Genomic DNA, 16,727 nt, shown 5'->3' with positions numbered 1-16,727 from the left:
GGAGCACACTGCGGTGCTGGATGCCTGCTTGGAGGGGGGGGGGAACACCGGAGCACACTGCGGTGCTGGATGCCTGCTTGGGGGGCGGTGGGGAACACCGGAGCACACCGCGGTGCTGGATGCCTGCTTGGAGAGGGGGGAGGGGAACACCGGAGCACACCGCGGTGCTGGATGCCTGCTTGGAGGGGGGGTGGGGAACACCGGAGCACACCGCGGTGCTGGATGCCTGCTTGGAGGGGGGAGTGGGGAACACTGGAGCACACTGCGGTGCTGGATGCCTGCTTGGAGAGGTGGATGGGGAACACCGGAGCACACTGCGGTGCTGGACGCCTGCTTGGAGGGGGGGTGGGGAACACCGGAGCACACTGCAGTGCTGGATGCCTGCTTGGAGAGGGGGGTGGGGAACACAGAAGCACACCGCGGTGCTGGATGCCTGCTTGGAGGGGGGGGTGGGGAACACAGGAGCGCACCGCGTGGCTGCCTACGTGCTGGGAGGGGGGGTGTTAAAAACAGAGCGCCATGGGCTGGGGAAACGCAAACCTGGCGCCCTGCACTCAATTATCCCTAAACTCTCAACAGGGTTTCCTACTGCCAGACATATCACTGCTGCGTGTTACCTGGGAAGAGAGGGAGGGTCTTCTACAGCAATGTGGATACCGCCCTGGCCCCTATGCAGCTTGCCTGTGTGCAGCCATGGTCCCCTCACGCCTCGCTGCACAGTGGATCGGATGAGTTAGCCTGACCGGGACAGGGACCACGGTGGCAATCCCGATCAATTTGAGAAAGCAAATTGCAAACGCTCTTGCAGCAACATTTCAAGAGATTACCGAGGCAGATTACAGAGACGTGATAGAGCAAATCAATGGGCTATTCCACGTTTAGGCATGCATGCAGGCAGCCATAACCAAAATCCTCCTCTCCCAAAACATAAACATCTACTTACCCCGAGCACGATCCTCAGCTTCTTCCTCAACATCAATTTCCAGCTGCTGCGACTGGCTAGCCTCCTCCGGGCTTGAGAAGAGCTCCTGGCTGCATGTGTACTGGGACTCCGGGGTGTCTCCCTCCATGCCAGTAGCCTCACTGTCGCCGTCCTCTACACCTTCCCCCACTTCTCCCTGCTCTGAACATGCTCCTAGGATTGGCAGTGGGGTCACACCCAAGTATGGCATCCAGCTCCTTGTAAAAATGGCAGGTTGTGGGGGCAGCTCCTGAGCAGTGATTTCCCTCACGGGCTTTGCAGTAAGCACTCCTCAGCTCTTTAATTTTTACCCTGCACTGCAACGCGTCCCGTTCATGGCCCCTTCTCATCAAGGACTGCGATATCTCCCCATAGGTATCATAATTTCTCCTTCTGGAGCGCAGCTGTGCCTGCACAGCCTCCTCTCCCCAAACCCTAATGAGGTCCTGCAGCTCTGCATTGGTCCATGCTGGGGCTCGTTTGGTGCGTGGAGGCATGGTCGCTGAGTGATTGATTGATTGATTGATTGATTGCACTCCATGCCTGGCTGAGCAAACAGGAAGGGGATTTTTAAAATTCCCGGGGCATTTAAAGGAGGGGTCAGGTGAGCCCAGGGCAGTGGAGTTTGCATGATTACCAGAGAGGCTTCTCAGGTATGCTGGGATACCTGCTTATGCCACGGAGTTCAGTAAAAACGCTGGTGAGTGTCTACACTTGATGACCAGTGCTGGTGATCCAGCGCTGGATCCTCTACACCCGAGGCTCGACCGGGTGTACGGCCAGCGCTGCAGCCAGGGAGTTGCAGCGCTGGCCGTGCTGTGCAAGTGTGTACACCACCTAGGTTGCAGCGCTGTAACCCCCTCACCAGCGCTGCAACTCTGTAGTGTAGACAAGGCCTTAGTGTCCTGTGCGACCAATCCTGCTCTCACTGATGTCAATCAGAGATGTGAATTATTGTTGAAATTTTTAGTGTTGTGCTGTGATTGCATTTATTGCATCTATAAAGTTATCTGGTTTGCAGTGGCACATGAACTCATTCTGTTTTTGAATATCACTGGATTAAGAGACCTCTAAATTACAAGATGAAATCCTGGATCTATTGGGAGTTTTGCCATTGGATTTATCTCACCCTTACTGTTTAGTACTGATAAGTAGAAGTGTTGATCACAAAATGCAGTAGAGGTTGTTTGTGAAGACAATGTCAGCCAGGCCCATTTCTGTTAAAGTAAGATGTACAAGAGAAATAAATAAACATGTGTGCAGCCAGTTAACAAATGTCTTTTTTTTTTTTGCATTGCTCAATCTCCTAACACAACAGCCAGAGAACCTAGTAACGCTGGCACATGTCAGTAAAGCATTGAATGTAACTAATTATTCTGCAAGTCCCAGTGTGCTGCTGCCATTCTTACTCATTTTCATTTTCATTAGGAGCTGAGATTAAACTTCATTAGGAACTGAGATTAAATTTTCTTTAGGGCATTCTTGAAGAGAAACAGGAGGGCACTATTCAGTTTACTGTATATCATTCATAAAAACAAGGGGTTTGGAAAACAAGTATCCCTGCACACAAAGATGAACACATTTTGAGCACTGTGCTAACAGTGCATAGCCCCTGGCAGGAAGAACCACAAGAAGAAGAATGGAATCTAGCACTCCAGTGCAGCTGGCACTCTCCATATCATTGGCACTGACATTATTTGAGTCATTTTTCCAATGAAAAATGGTCCTTCTAAGAGATGGCAGCATATTGTAATTTGTGAGAAACATGGTGTTAGATGTGAAAGTACCGACAGGTTGGAAGGTTATTCCAGACATGCCAAGCAGTCTTCCTTGCCTTAGCATTATTGAAACACTCTGTAGTTGCATGTCTCATTAGCTCAGAGTGAGTGTGTCTGATTATATCACCTCACCCCTGCACAAGGTGCTCAGTCACTTATAATTTGGGGCTAACTACCCCAAACGTCCATGCGCTGTTAAACTCAGCTGCAGGATTTCCAAGGAGCCTCTCAAATTTTTCCTTAATTGGGAAGAATGTGCCCTAGTTTTATGCCCTCAAAGTATATTGAGTGATAAGTGCAAGATAAAAATAGCATCTGTAAGAGCTTTATGGATGCCAGTGTGTCACAGAGCAGGACATCTGATGCAGTTTGCATACATGGGTAGGTAGTAGCAGAAAGCTTTATACACTGGGTGAATATCATGTACAGATGGTGGGGGTAAGGGGAGGTTCTGGAAAAGGCTTTTAGCAGCTGTACTTTTTCAGTTGTGAAACTGAAATGACTTTGGAGGTTGTCATATTCGGGACTGCATGTATAGAAGTTACATGGAAAACTAGGAGGAATGCCTGCTGGTCTCTTGCACTGTTACTGGGAAGTTACTTCATTCATACTTCATTAGCGTTTTATGTCCAAAGGTCTAATCCAAAGCCCACTGTAGTCTCTGGAAAGGCTCACGTTGATGTAACTGGGGTTTGGATGTTGCTCTTCTCAGGGAACATATAGAACCACAGGAAAGAGCTGCCTGCTTTGGTCAGCACAAAAGAACAGTATGTTTTCTTACATTAGTAATCTACTGTACAGTGCCTCTGGCCTCTGGATGTTTAATTTTTCCTTGATTTGCTCATGTTTTGGCATTACAGTACAAACTTTCCTTGCTTTTAAAATGCAAAGGTATGTAAAGTATAAATAACTCAGTAATCTCATCTGAGACTTGTCATAACCCAGGCTTGTCTGCAGTTACCTAATGGTGATATTTAAATCAATTTCTTTTAACGCTTGTGTCATTGCACATCAAAGTCCAGACAAAACTATGCAAACAGATGAAGGTGCAGCCTTCAGCAACCTAGCACTCAATGTTAACTTTGAATGTCAAGGAAACTGGCCATGAAAAGGCAGGTGCCAGCAGCACAGGGTCTCAGAAGCGTATACATGCTTTCCTTATATTTCCTTGTATTTCATATCACTTGCAACTCTGAAAATCTATCAAGAGAAAGCTAATTATTTAGGAGATTTATTTATCAATTCCATACTTAGGAGGAAAGGCACACAGGAGTCAGAAAGCTGTGAACTGTAGTAAATAAGATGTCATGATACATTTAGCAAGTGATAATGCAAACCATGGAAAAATAGGCACTGGTGGAAAACACAGAGAAATTATCACATTTGTAGCGCGGAGTGTAGGGAGGGCATTGGTCTGTTTTCCTCTTGCAAAGTAGTGACAGTTGCCTCTACTTTATTTTTCATTTTTTACCAGCATCACCATTACTAAGGTGCAGTACCTTATAGTGAAGTCTTGGCAGCATGATGGAGTTTGAAGCTTTCCAGAACTAGTGAGACTTTGATTATTCTCATTTCATCCCAACTTGGACAGCCCTATTTCTGCTGCTGCAACAGTGCCAGCTCCACTTGTGCGGCTTTGATGCTCTGGCTCTCAGAGAGCTTACTTTGGCTGCTAGCCTATAAACATAAAAACACACACTGAAGATGTGCCACTAGCTGAATACCCATTACCACTGAGCAGTGGCAAATTTCATGGGAGACACAGATTACTCAAGTGATTTCATTGTTTCATCATGTCAGAATAAGCAATAGCTAAACTTTATATGTGGGCAAGTTATTTCTCTTCCAAAACCTTTAAACACACATGCCTGATCCTGAGAGGCCTGGGCACCAGATTTGTATAAATTTTGGTGGTGCCCAGAACGGGTTCAAGTCCTGCTCCCCACTTCAGTCTTGTAAGCAGGTGTGTGTGTGTGTGTGTGTGTGACCCTAACATATCAATTTTTAAATGTTGCATTCTGCTTATTGGGTCAGATCCTCAGCTGATGTAAATCAGTGGAGCTCCATCAAAGTCAATGATGCTATGCCAATTTACATCTGTTTAGGATCTGGCTCCTTATTCCTATCTGTTTATTGATTAATTTAGCCGAACTCTTTGAATGTCTGAATTAATGTATCTAGAGGTTTATGTGTATATGGTACGGCAGATTAAGCTGCTTCTTGGTTTTGTTACTTCGTTGCGCCAATGTTTCCATTCTCTAACCTGCCCTGAAGAATTTCTCCCCCAAGGAACATCTGTTTCTTAAATCTCCCCTAGACCATAGGGAAGAGGTCTTATCTGTCTAATATACAGGAAAGGTGGCGGTTTTAAAAAACGTTTCCATTTTACTTTTTGCATGCTCCTGCTGTTACGTTCAACACTCCGTTCATTCCTGTCCAGCTGTCCTGTTTAGCAGCACCTTCTAGTTTCCAGTGTGCAGTTGGAAATCTGTTAAATGTCATGCAAAGTGACTTTCATCAGGTTTTAAAACACAGTTTAAATCACAGTTTGAACCCAGTCCCTCTCCCTTTGAGCACAATGGGAAAACTCCCACTAACTACAATGGGAGCAGTGTCAGGCTCCTCAGCAAAATCTGTGTTTGCAGGTTACTATTTGTTCTGTGTCTACCTCTCAGCTTCTTTCATTTTAATCCCCAAATCCTTCATGTTCCACACAAGTTTGGTGTCCACGGGCACAGGGCTGGCAGCGAAGCCCCAAACAGTGGTGGAGCCAGGCCCATGTTCTTGAATATTGGTAGAGCAAGGGCACCATGGGCCCATATAACTCGCTGCCTATGCTGAGAGGTGCTGAGCATTGAAGTTAGTGGATGTTGTGAGAACACCATAAGGAATCAGGCTGTAATTTTATTTCAGTACAAGTCATTCATTGCTACAGCTAGCAGTAAATATTTGCAGGTTACCTGGCTGTTCCCTCACAGGGCAGCTAGCCCAGATTTTCAGGCACACCGCTACTGGAAAAGCAGCTGAAACAGAGACCTGGGCAGAGGCAGACAGTTTCTGATGAAATAAGAGGCTAAGTTGAGTAAGTGCATTCAGTATTGTAGATACAGTGTGGCTAAGAAGCAAACACCCTGAAACTGCTGGTGTGTTTGTGCTGGTGTGACTGTCTCAGGGAATGAGTTTCATGTTGAGATTTTGTGTTCCTTCAGAAGAGGAAACTAAGAGATATGAACCCATGAAAAACAAAACTGGAAAAACACATTCATGAATGAAGCTCTGAAACGAAGGGGTCTGGTTTCACCTAGCCCTTGTGCACTGCTCTCGAGGCAACGCACAGATCCAGGATATCCACTACATGACATAACCCAGATGCTAAGTCAACTGAAGTCTCAACAAATTTTCTTGACAATGTTAAACTCCTCATTTTGTCACCAAACAGACAAGGGTTCAGTTATGGCAAGTGAGAAAAGCATGACTCCGGAGCCCGTGTGCTCCAGCTCCCACCCCCTACCACTTGGTGCAGATCAGCCCTGGAGTATGTGGCATTGCCTTAATTGACTCTGCACTGGAGTTGGCCAGTCTGGAGCTGCAATGATCAAGTGGGGTTACATCACTGGCCCCAATACCTGTGACTATGGCAGAGCACTTAAAAATATGAAGCATCTCCCGGTATGCCAGCTGCTTGAGTATGGATGGTCTTCCAGTGACCTGGCAGAGTGCAATGACTTGGCAATCACACGTGCATGGCGGTGGCGGGAAGCAGGCTGAGGACATGACAAGAAGACAACCCTCCAGTCCCATCTCTATATGATCCATAAAATCATCTTCTGATTCTTTCATTCCATTCACAACTGAGCACAACTTGATTACAAACACTCATAAAGTTTATAATTTTTTCTGTTACTTGTAACTTATGACTGAACATTGCAGAGTTTCTAAACTAAAAGCTATGAACTTCTGAGGAAGAAAAGCCTCTAGACCAAAATGCATTCAGGTATATTATGCTTTCAGAAGTCCCCCACAACTACTGGGCCATAAATATCAGCCTCCAGAGACAAGATGATCCAAACTGCAGAACTGGGATCCAGATTTCTATGTGCCTCCCATCCAAGCTCAGCAGCTTTCAGTGTAGAATTTTGAATCTGGCCATCTTTAGCTATTAACCTTTAAAAATAAAACAGTTGAAAGAGGCTCAAGAGAGCTTGTGTGATTTACATCCAATAAAAGCATGCAATTTTAGAGTTAAGGAAAATGCTTCAGACTTACTTTGCTCTGTAACATTAAAATCCACAAAATGAGGTGCTACTTGCATTGCATTCTACATGATTGTTCTGGACTCTGTCTGGAGACAAATCCAGGATTCCAAGACTGTGGAATATGGAGTGGAATATTTCATTTGTTCAGCATTTGCTTTGATGCTAAGTTTACTAGGAAGGGAACCATCTGAGGCTGCATGAGAAATGCATCTATCTCACTTTCCACTTCTGTTCCTTAAAATATTATGTTCAGCTTTGGCTCCAAGAATTTGTGCAGGCCCTTTGAAACTAACATACTATAACTGAAGCATTAAAATCACCATGGCCTTGATGACTGCCATGAATAGCCTAGGAATAACTACTGCCCTAACATTCAGCTTCCACACCAGTCTAACCTAGGGTCATATGAAATGTAACTGTATGGCTCACTTCCATTTTCCAAGTTAACAAACACAGGGGCATCCACCTTTCATCTGTGACTTGGGTTCTGATTAAGAGTCCCTAGCAACTGACTGCCTGTGCAGAGAAAATAGATAGGGGGACACGGGAGAGAAAGGAAATGTGGACAAAAGATTAAGAGAAAAGAGTAAGTACCTCTTTTCCATTCCCCCGAACCCTCCTGTCTTCTTTTCATACAAGACCTGATCCAGCATCCATTTGAAGTAATGGTGTCTTTCCACCGACTTAAATGAGCATTGGTTCAGGCCTTTAGTTCCCCATTGACTTTTTATTTCTCAGCTCCCCTTCCTTCTTGTGACTTAAAAAGGATTTTTATTCCTCTTTTTATTTCCTCATCAATATTTTTCTAATTTAACTCCTGTCCACTTGCTTCTTTTCAGCTATGGTCTGTCCATTAACACAAAGTCTTGTTTTGCATTTCACATTAAATATTCAACCAAGCTTCATAAGACTCCTGAAAAATTGTTAAGGATTATTCCTATTTTACAATGGAAAAATGAGGGACAGACAAGGTAGGTGGCTCAGAGACATAGATTCATAGATTCTAAGGACAGAGGGGACCATTATGTTCATCTAGTTTGACCTCCTGAATATAATAGGTCACAGAACTTCCCCCAAATAATTATTTTAGAAAAACATTTAATCTACGTTTAAAAAATTGTCACTGAGGGAGAATCCACCATGACCCATGGTAAATCGTTCCAATGGTTAATTACTCTCACCAATAAAAATGTACACCTTATTTCCAGTCTAAATTTGTCTTGGTTTAGCTTCCAGCCATTGTATTGTGTTATACCTTTGTCTGCTAGATTGAAGAGTACATTAGTAAATATTTGTTCCTGTTGTAGGTACTTATAGATTGTTATGAAGTCTCCCCTTAACCTTCTCTTTGTTAAGCTAAATAGATTGCACTCTTCGAATTTATCACTATCTATCATATTTTCTAGTCCTTTAATAATTTTTGTGGCTCTTTTCTGAACTCTATCCAATTTATCAACATCTTTCTTGAATTGTGGGCACCAGAGCTGGACATAGTATTCCAGCAATGGGTTACACCAAATACAGAGGTAAAATAACTTCTCTACTCCTACTTGAAAGTCCCCTGTTTATGCATCTGTTATGTTCTGGGGTGCAATGCAGAGCGGAGAGGGGTTGTCACGCTGCACTCCTGGGTGCCATAAAATGCTTTACTCCATGGGACTTTCAGTCAGCAACAAGCAAGCAGGTCACACACTGACTGTGCATAACTGCAGTCCTGGTCCAGCAACTCTGACCCTGCATCCTACCAGAAACACACCAGTCACACTACCAGGTCTCTACTAGCCTTGGTTACTACTTGCAGGGTGACAGCAACACATTCCCCATCCTGAATTTTCCCAAAAATGTGTGCTCTGTAATGTCCAGCCCTATCCTAGACAGTTCAGAAAAATAATGTTAGTTTGTTCCTCTAAGGATATAAAAGCACATCACAGCTTATTAGCTTAAGTGGATAAGCACATCCTTTCATTTCAACACAGCACTAAGGTGATTAATAGTAACAATAGAACAACTTTATTAACAATAAGACATAGGTTAAGTGATGCCAGGTAAAAGGAATAAAGTTAGAAAGGGGTACAAGCAAATAAAAGTGAAAACACATCTAAACGTCTAAAACTTAATCTAGTAAGGTACAGGCTTTGTTCAAGATGGTTTCTCTCACCAGTCATCCTTCTTCCCAGCCATGGCTGACTTTCCCCTCAGTCAGGATCTTTCACAGAAGTACAAAATGCTAGCTCCCCTTATCTTCTTAGGTGAAAGATCTTTACCTGAGCAGGTTTCTCACCTGTATTAAATTTCTAGAGACTTCAAATTCCCCACCACTACCTCTTGCTTGAAAGACCCATTTTTCTCAGCTTGCAAGAGTTCTCTTCTCTTGTGTCTATCTGATAGATGGCAAAGATGAGGTCTTTTCTGAAAGATAATGACACACTGGTGATTAATATCATTGTGAAATTATCTATTATTGCTGTATGGGGAAACATTGATAATTAAGGATACTTCATGATATTACGCTTTAAAATCTGTTACCCAAATGGGAAGAAACAGACAGAGGCAACCCCAAAGACTAGTTCTTTCCTTTACTGGACATACTTCATTAACGTCATACATATCTGAAAGATTAATTTCTATCCAGAATCCATTTTAAAATTTGTGCAAAACAGTTCAGTAGAAAGGTAGTTCATTGTGATATTAAAAGTATGGATTTTAAAATAATCATTTAACTTTTATGGCTACTAGTATAAATTAGTGTTTGTCTCATAAAAATGTGTAAACATTAAAATAAAATTTTAATAAAATAAATGTATGACTTTTCAGGGCAAACAAAATGAATCCCTTTGTTAGTATCTAGAATTAATCAAAAAAGTGACAAGGTACGGTTTTGTTTTTACAAAAAAACAAAACAAATTCAGAATTTTGACCAGCTCTCTTAAAAGCATTCAGTACAATTTCTTTAACTACTGCAAAATTAGAGGAACAGGGTTTTTTTGCAGGGGGAGGGGAAATGAAAGAAACATACAGGCCTATTGCTGGTTTAATACTGTGGCAACAGCTCTTGTCAGCCCTGACATACCCACTATACAACACACTATTTCATAATCTATATTTAAAAGATGTCATGTAAGCTATTGGAAAACTAATAATTCACTGATTGTTAATATTCTTGCATTATGTATATATGAGTTGTGTTCAAAGTTATGAGTGTGTGCTAGAATTATGTGTGTGGCAAACAATGCAAAAGTCCTGTCTGCCTTAGACAAAGGAATGTATATTCATTTGTCTGACCAGCCTGGGCATCAGGCAGAGAAAATGAAGGTACATTTATGTAAAAGGTAAACAAAGCCATCAACCTAGCAAGTGGAGAAGATAGCATCTTGTGGGATCTGAACCTCTAGTGACAAGCAATTGGATCAACTGATTGTATATAATATTACTCATAGACTCATAGACTCTAGGACTGGAAGGGACCTCGAGAGGTCATCGAGTCCAGTCCCCTGCCCTCATGGCAGGACCAAATACTGTCTAGACCACCCCAATAGACATTTATCTAACCTACTCTTAAATATCTCCAGAGATGGAGATTCCACAACTTCCCTAGGCAATCTATTCCAGTGTTTATCTACCCTGACAGTTAGGAACTTTTTCCTAATGTCCAACCTAAATCTCCCTTGCTGCAGTTTAAGCCCATTGCTTCTTGTTCTATCATTGGAGGCTAAGGTGAACAAGTTTTCTCCCTCCTCCTGATGACACCCTTTTAGATACCTGAAAAATGCTATCATGTCCCCTCTCAGTCTTCTCTTTTCCAAACTAAACAAACCCAATTCCTTCAGCCTTCCTTCACAGGTCATGTTCTCAAGACCTTTAATCATTCTTGTTGCTCTTCTCTGGACCCTCTCCAATTTCTCCACATCTTTCTTGAAATGCAGTGCCCAGAACTGGACACAATACTCCAGCTGAGGCCTAACCAGCGCAGAGTAAAGCAGAAGAATGACTTCTTGTGTCTTGTTTACAACACACCTGTTAATGCATCCCAGAATCACGTTTGCTTTTTTTGCAACAGTATCACACTGTTGACTCATATTAAGCTTGTGGTCTACTATGACCCCTAGATCTCTTTCTGCCATACTCCTTCCTAGACAGTCTCTTCCCATTCTGTATGTGTGAAACTGATTGTTTCTTCCTAAGTGGAGCACTTTGCATTTATCTTTATTGAACTTCATCCTGTTTACCTCAGACCATTTCTCCAATTTGTCCAGATCATTTTGAATTTTGACCCTGTCCTCCAAAGCAGTTGCAATCCCTCCCAGTTTGGTATCGTCTGCAAACTTAATAAGTGTACTTTCTATGCCAAGATCTAAATAGTTGATGAAGATATTGAACAGAGCCGGTCCCAAAACAGACCCCTGCGGAACCCCACTGGTTATACCTTTCCAGCCGGATTGGGAGCCATTAATAACTACTCTCTGAGTATGGTTATCCAGCCAGTTATGCACCCACCTTATAGTAGCCCCATCTAAATTGTACTTTCCTAGTTTATCTATAAGAATATCATGCGAGACCGTATCAAATGCCTTACTAAAGTCTATGTATATCACATCCACCGCTTCTCCCTTATCCACAAGGCTCATTATCCTATCAAAGAACGATATCAGATTAGTTTGACACGATTTGTTCTTTACAAATCCATGCTGGCTATTCCCTATCACCTTACCACCTTCCAAGTGTTTGCAGATGATTTCTTTAATTACCTGCTCCATTATCTTCCCTGGCACAGAAGTTAAACTAACGGGTCTGTAGTTTCCTGGGTTGTTTTTATTTCCCTTTTTATAGATGGGCACTATATTTGCCCCCTTCCAGTCTTCTGGAATCTCCCCCGTCTCCCATGATTTCCCAAAGATAATAGCTAGAGGCTCAGATACCTCCTCTATTAACTCCTTGAGTATTCTAGGATGCATTACTGTATTATAAAAAAGTGTCTCAACTAGGGTCTTTTATGAAGACTAATAATGCACTGGTGATTGATATCATTGTGAAATGTGTGTATTAACACTGCTTGAGGAATTAGGTATACTTATTGATATTCAGGAAGAAACTGGTTTTTCCCTCAGACAGGAGGGAAGGTAGCCATCTATCTGTCTCCAGTGAAATTAAGCAAGGTATGACCAAAAACACTGGAAGCCCTATTTACATACAAATCAGCAGGAGAATGGGAAGCCCACAGAAAGTGAAGAACAACATGATGTCATCCTGAGTCGGGGACAAAACAGTGGGTTTCAGAAGATACAAGGAAGGAGAAGAAACCATCTCGGCATCCATCACTGGACAGATAAGAAGCCACAGCTCTTGCAAGCTGAGAAAGATGGGCCCTTTAACCCAGGCAGTTGAAGTCTATGGGAACTGACTATGAGTGAAAAACCTGCCTAGGCAAAGATATTTCATCTAGGAAGAGAAGAGAAAACAAAACCTTTACTTCTGTGGAAGGTTATGACTGAGAGAAAGTCAGCCAGGGCTGGAAAGAAAAGGATTAGTAAGAAATCTACCTTGAACCAAGGCAGTAGCTTCTTGTTGTGTCTCGCCACTAGAAAGCATATTTTACTTTTAGCTGCTTGTAACCATTTGTCTTTATCCCTTGTACTTGAACTTACTTAAAACCTCTCTTTTTTGTTAATTAACTTGTTTTATCTTTAATCTAATCCAACACAGTGCCATGTTTCAACAGAAGTGCTTCTTAACTCCAGTTAAAGTAGTAAACAGTGCTTTTGTCTACTTAAACAGCAACTAACTTGATTATTTCTCTGAGTGTTCCAAGAGAGGGCTGGACACCTCTGAGCAAAAGGTTTGGGGGAAATTCAGGACTTGGAGTGCGTTAGGGTCACCCTGCAAATAGTAACCCAGGCTGGTGGAGACCAGGGTGAGACTGTTGTGTTGTAGGTTGCTATGTTCGGGGCTGCTGGGAACAGAGTGAGTCCTGCTGAGGAGGAGACAGCAGGGAGCCACACTATAACCAACGCCACCCTGACCTATGGTAGAATAACATGCCCCAGGAAGAGGGGTAGAAGGTAAACCCCGTAAAAGGGCAATATACTCTGTTAGACTGAATCCTTAGAGCTAACTCTCTAGGGGCTGCCTGAGAGACTGGTCCTTCCCTCTCTTGCAAAGAGGAATGACGAACAAGAGGGAAATGCTGTCCTGTGAGTGGTAGTCCATACAGAGACCATACATAAAGACTACCAACTGGGGAAGAAGGGTGGGGGGGGGGACAAATGAAGAACAGTGGGAACTGCAACGGTGTCCAGGGAGCCTGTCCTCCCCACATATCCCCCTTCTGACAGTTGGTCACACTTCATTCCCTCTTTGCTCTCCAGGATTTGTGGTGCTCCATTTTGGCAACTTAGCCCTCCAGCCAGGTCACTGTATAGTCCTCCCCTTCCAGGGTAGGAGAATCCCACTGGATCAGCTGTCCACATGACATTCCAGACTGTCTTCCACTCCAATGCCATGTCCTGCAGCAATTTCCTAGCAACTGGTAGAAGAACTCAGGCCAGCCCACTACTTGGGTTCCAGCTGAGGGACCTTATGTTCATTTGCTTCCCAGACCCTATTGTTGTTTCCCTGGAATCCTTCCTAAACCCTTCTCTATCTTCTGTCCCCTTCCACCCCCCTCAGTTTGCCAGCCCAAACTGCCTCTTCCCAGGGAGTAATTGTAGACTACCTCCCCTCTTTGTCTTCTTGCCAGACTGTAGACCCATACAAACCTCACTTCTCCCAGGGAGTGACTATAGACTACTTACCCTGCAGCCCTCTTCTGTTCTCAGCTTCATCCCTTTACATCAGCCCAACTTTCTCCTTCCCAATTGAACTTCCTCTTCCGTTTAGGCTTCATTGAGTGCCAGCTCTCCTCCAAGTGCAGAATATAAGGTTAATTGACCTGATTTAACTAGCTCTGCCTTTTGTGGAGTGAATATACCATTACGCCATAAACAAAATATTTAGTCAAAAATCACTTTGGGGCTGAGTAATTCCAAGCCACTATTTATACAAATGCTTTAAATCAAGAGCTCACATATATAGATTTTCATGTAAACATAGAATATCAGCTGGAAGTGCAGGAACAGTGCATTCGTTCAAACAGAACACAGGTGTTTTGCCGGTGTTGATGTTATGCAAGATAACTACATTTCTTTTTCACTAATCAAATATTTGTGTAAGCAGAGTCAGGATGAGCTCTACCCTGACATCTGGTGGTGAATTATGGGGAGTGTGGAAAGAATCTCAGGGAGTGTGGAAAGGAATTCCAAGTATTTGCATTGGCACACCCACCCCATCTAGCATAAGCCCATGGCAGCCTGGGATGGTTATTTTGACAGCTGGGATTCCCAATTTCTATGTTATTGGGGCAAGAGGAAAAAAAAGTGCTGTCACCCTAATTATGTGAATGAGGAACTATGAGACTGCTTTATGATAGAAATGACTCAACCTAAATTAAGTGACGCTTGCTAGACAAGGGACATGGATTCCAAAACCCAGTGAATTGAGAGAGGCTGGGGACTGGTGTGTGTACCTGATGGTATGGGCCCCTTTTGAGGGCCTGGAACACCAATTGCACATCCTCCTCTCTCCACTGTTAAAGAGTAGAGCTAATTTTGATTCCATTAGGAGTCCATCTAGAGACTGCTGAGCTGAATTCATGTTGGGCTAATAGTGCACCAGCACCAGGGCTCCCCTACTAAGAGCTGAAATCACTAAAAGAGCTGAGCTGAGATCGCTGAGTGCTGTGTTAGCTAGTGGGGGAGCCTGAAGACCTATTGCTAAGTGGCTGGCAGAGTGGAGCAGTTTGCAGCATGTTGGAGCAGCCCATGGAACAGTGAGCGGAGTGGAGCAGTTTGCAGGGATGGCTGGAGTGACTCAGGGGTCGGCTGGAGGAGTGGCACAGCTGGAGCTGCTTGTGGTGAAGGCTGCAGCAGAACTCCATGGAGAGGTGGAGCAGTTGGCCCTGGCCCATGTAAGGTACCCCTTAACACCCTGTGTGGGCTTCCCCTCCCCCACCCAGGCTGGGGGGGTGTAAAACTCTGCAGATAAACTTTTGAACTCTGGGGTGGCACTGACCAGCGACTTTTGGGTTGTTGGCCTTTGGGGTGATTGGACTTAAGACCCTTAGGGGGAAAGGACATTGCCAGAAGTACTTGGAGGTGGGTTTCTTTTTGCTTATGGTTTGTATTATAATCCTGTTTGTGGTATTTCTCCAATGTGATGCCACATTGTTTCCCTCCTTTATTAAAAGGATTTTGCTACACTCAGACTCTGTGCTTGTGAGTGGGGAAGTGTTGCCTCCTGGAGGCGCCTGGGGGGGTGGTATGTAAGTGTTCCCAGGTCACTGGGTGGCGGCTCGAGCCGGTTATGCATTGTGTTATTGAAACTGAACCCCTGGATACTGAACCCGGCCCTTGTTGCTGCCAACTCAGAGGGGCAGAAGGGTTACATTTGCTTCTAAAGAGCATTTACAGTAACAAATAAAACCACTTTGATGACCTAATGCCATGTCATTTGGACAAAATGAACATCTGTCAAGTGAACTATATTCCAACATTTCTGAAAATACCCTGCACAGGGGGGCAGGGAACAAGATGGCACAAGAGAAATCTTGACATGAACCTGAAAGGTGTGGAACACCTCCTAGTGGGGCTATGAGAGACCTCAACACTGAAGCCAATGGGTTCTGAGAGTTCTCAGCACCACCCAGAACTGCTCAGCTCCTTGTGGGATTGGGCTTATAAATTCCACACCCTGCCTCGTTCATACCATTCATTAAAGGCCTAATTCAAACCCCGCTGAAATTAATAGTAAGACTCCCACTGACTTCTCCAGGGTGTGGATCAGAACCTGAATTGGTTCAGTGGTTGGTCCTTTTGGAACTAAATAAGGTTTGAGAATGGTTGTTAGCAACTAGTCCGCATTTCAGTTAGGGAATAAGTCTACGCTTCCTTGTATGGAATCATTGTACTGTACATTATACTGTATTTAGATTGCAATTCTATCTCTTTGCACAAGATCTTAAATGGTGTCATGAAGTATTTACTAGTTGACTGCAAACATGCTAATCATAGAGATGCACTATTTTACAAGTCTCAAGACTACCTTGGATTAGGTGTAATTGGGTTGTTCTAGAAAAAAGTAATGCTTTTACAATGATAGCTAGGAAGGGGTACAGCAAAATAGAGACGAAAAATATAGGAACAAATTCAATCTGTGCATAAGGAAGTACAATGAATTAATGGGATTTGTATCTATGTATGCCAAGATTAAATGTGTCCCAAATGTGTCTGGACGGGACTGTGTAACTTCTGACTCTAAGGGCTGGTCTACACTGGGGGGGGGTGGTCGATGTAAGATACGCAATTTCAGATATGCTATTCATATAGCTGAAGTCAAAGTATTTTAGTTCAACTTACCTGGCCGTCCTCACAGCGGAAAGTCGACCACCATGGTCCCCCCGTCGACTCTGCTTACTGCTCCTGCCAAGGTGGAGTATGGGATTCGATTCAGGGATTGATGTATCGTGTCTAGATGAGACGCGATAAATTGATCCCCAATAGATCAATTACTACCCGCCGATCTGGCGGCTAGTGTAGACGTGGCCTAAGTTTCAGAGAATCTTCAGTTTTTCTCTTCACTGCTAAAAAGTGTTGCTTTTTTTTTAAACAGTGAGATAAATAACAAACTATACTTTATCTGTGA

This window comes from Gopherus evgoodei, chromosome 1 (assembly GCF_007399415.2).
Source record: "Gopherus evgoodei ecotype Sinaloan lineage chromosome 1, rGopEvg1_v1.p, whole genome shotgun sequence".
Taxonomy (NCBI): Eukaryota; Metazoa; Chordata; order Testudines; family Testudinidae; genus Gopherus; species Gopherus evgoodei.
Note: the sequence above shows the minus strand (reverse complement) of the source record.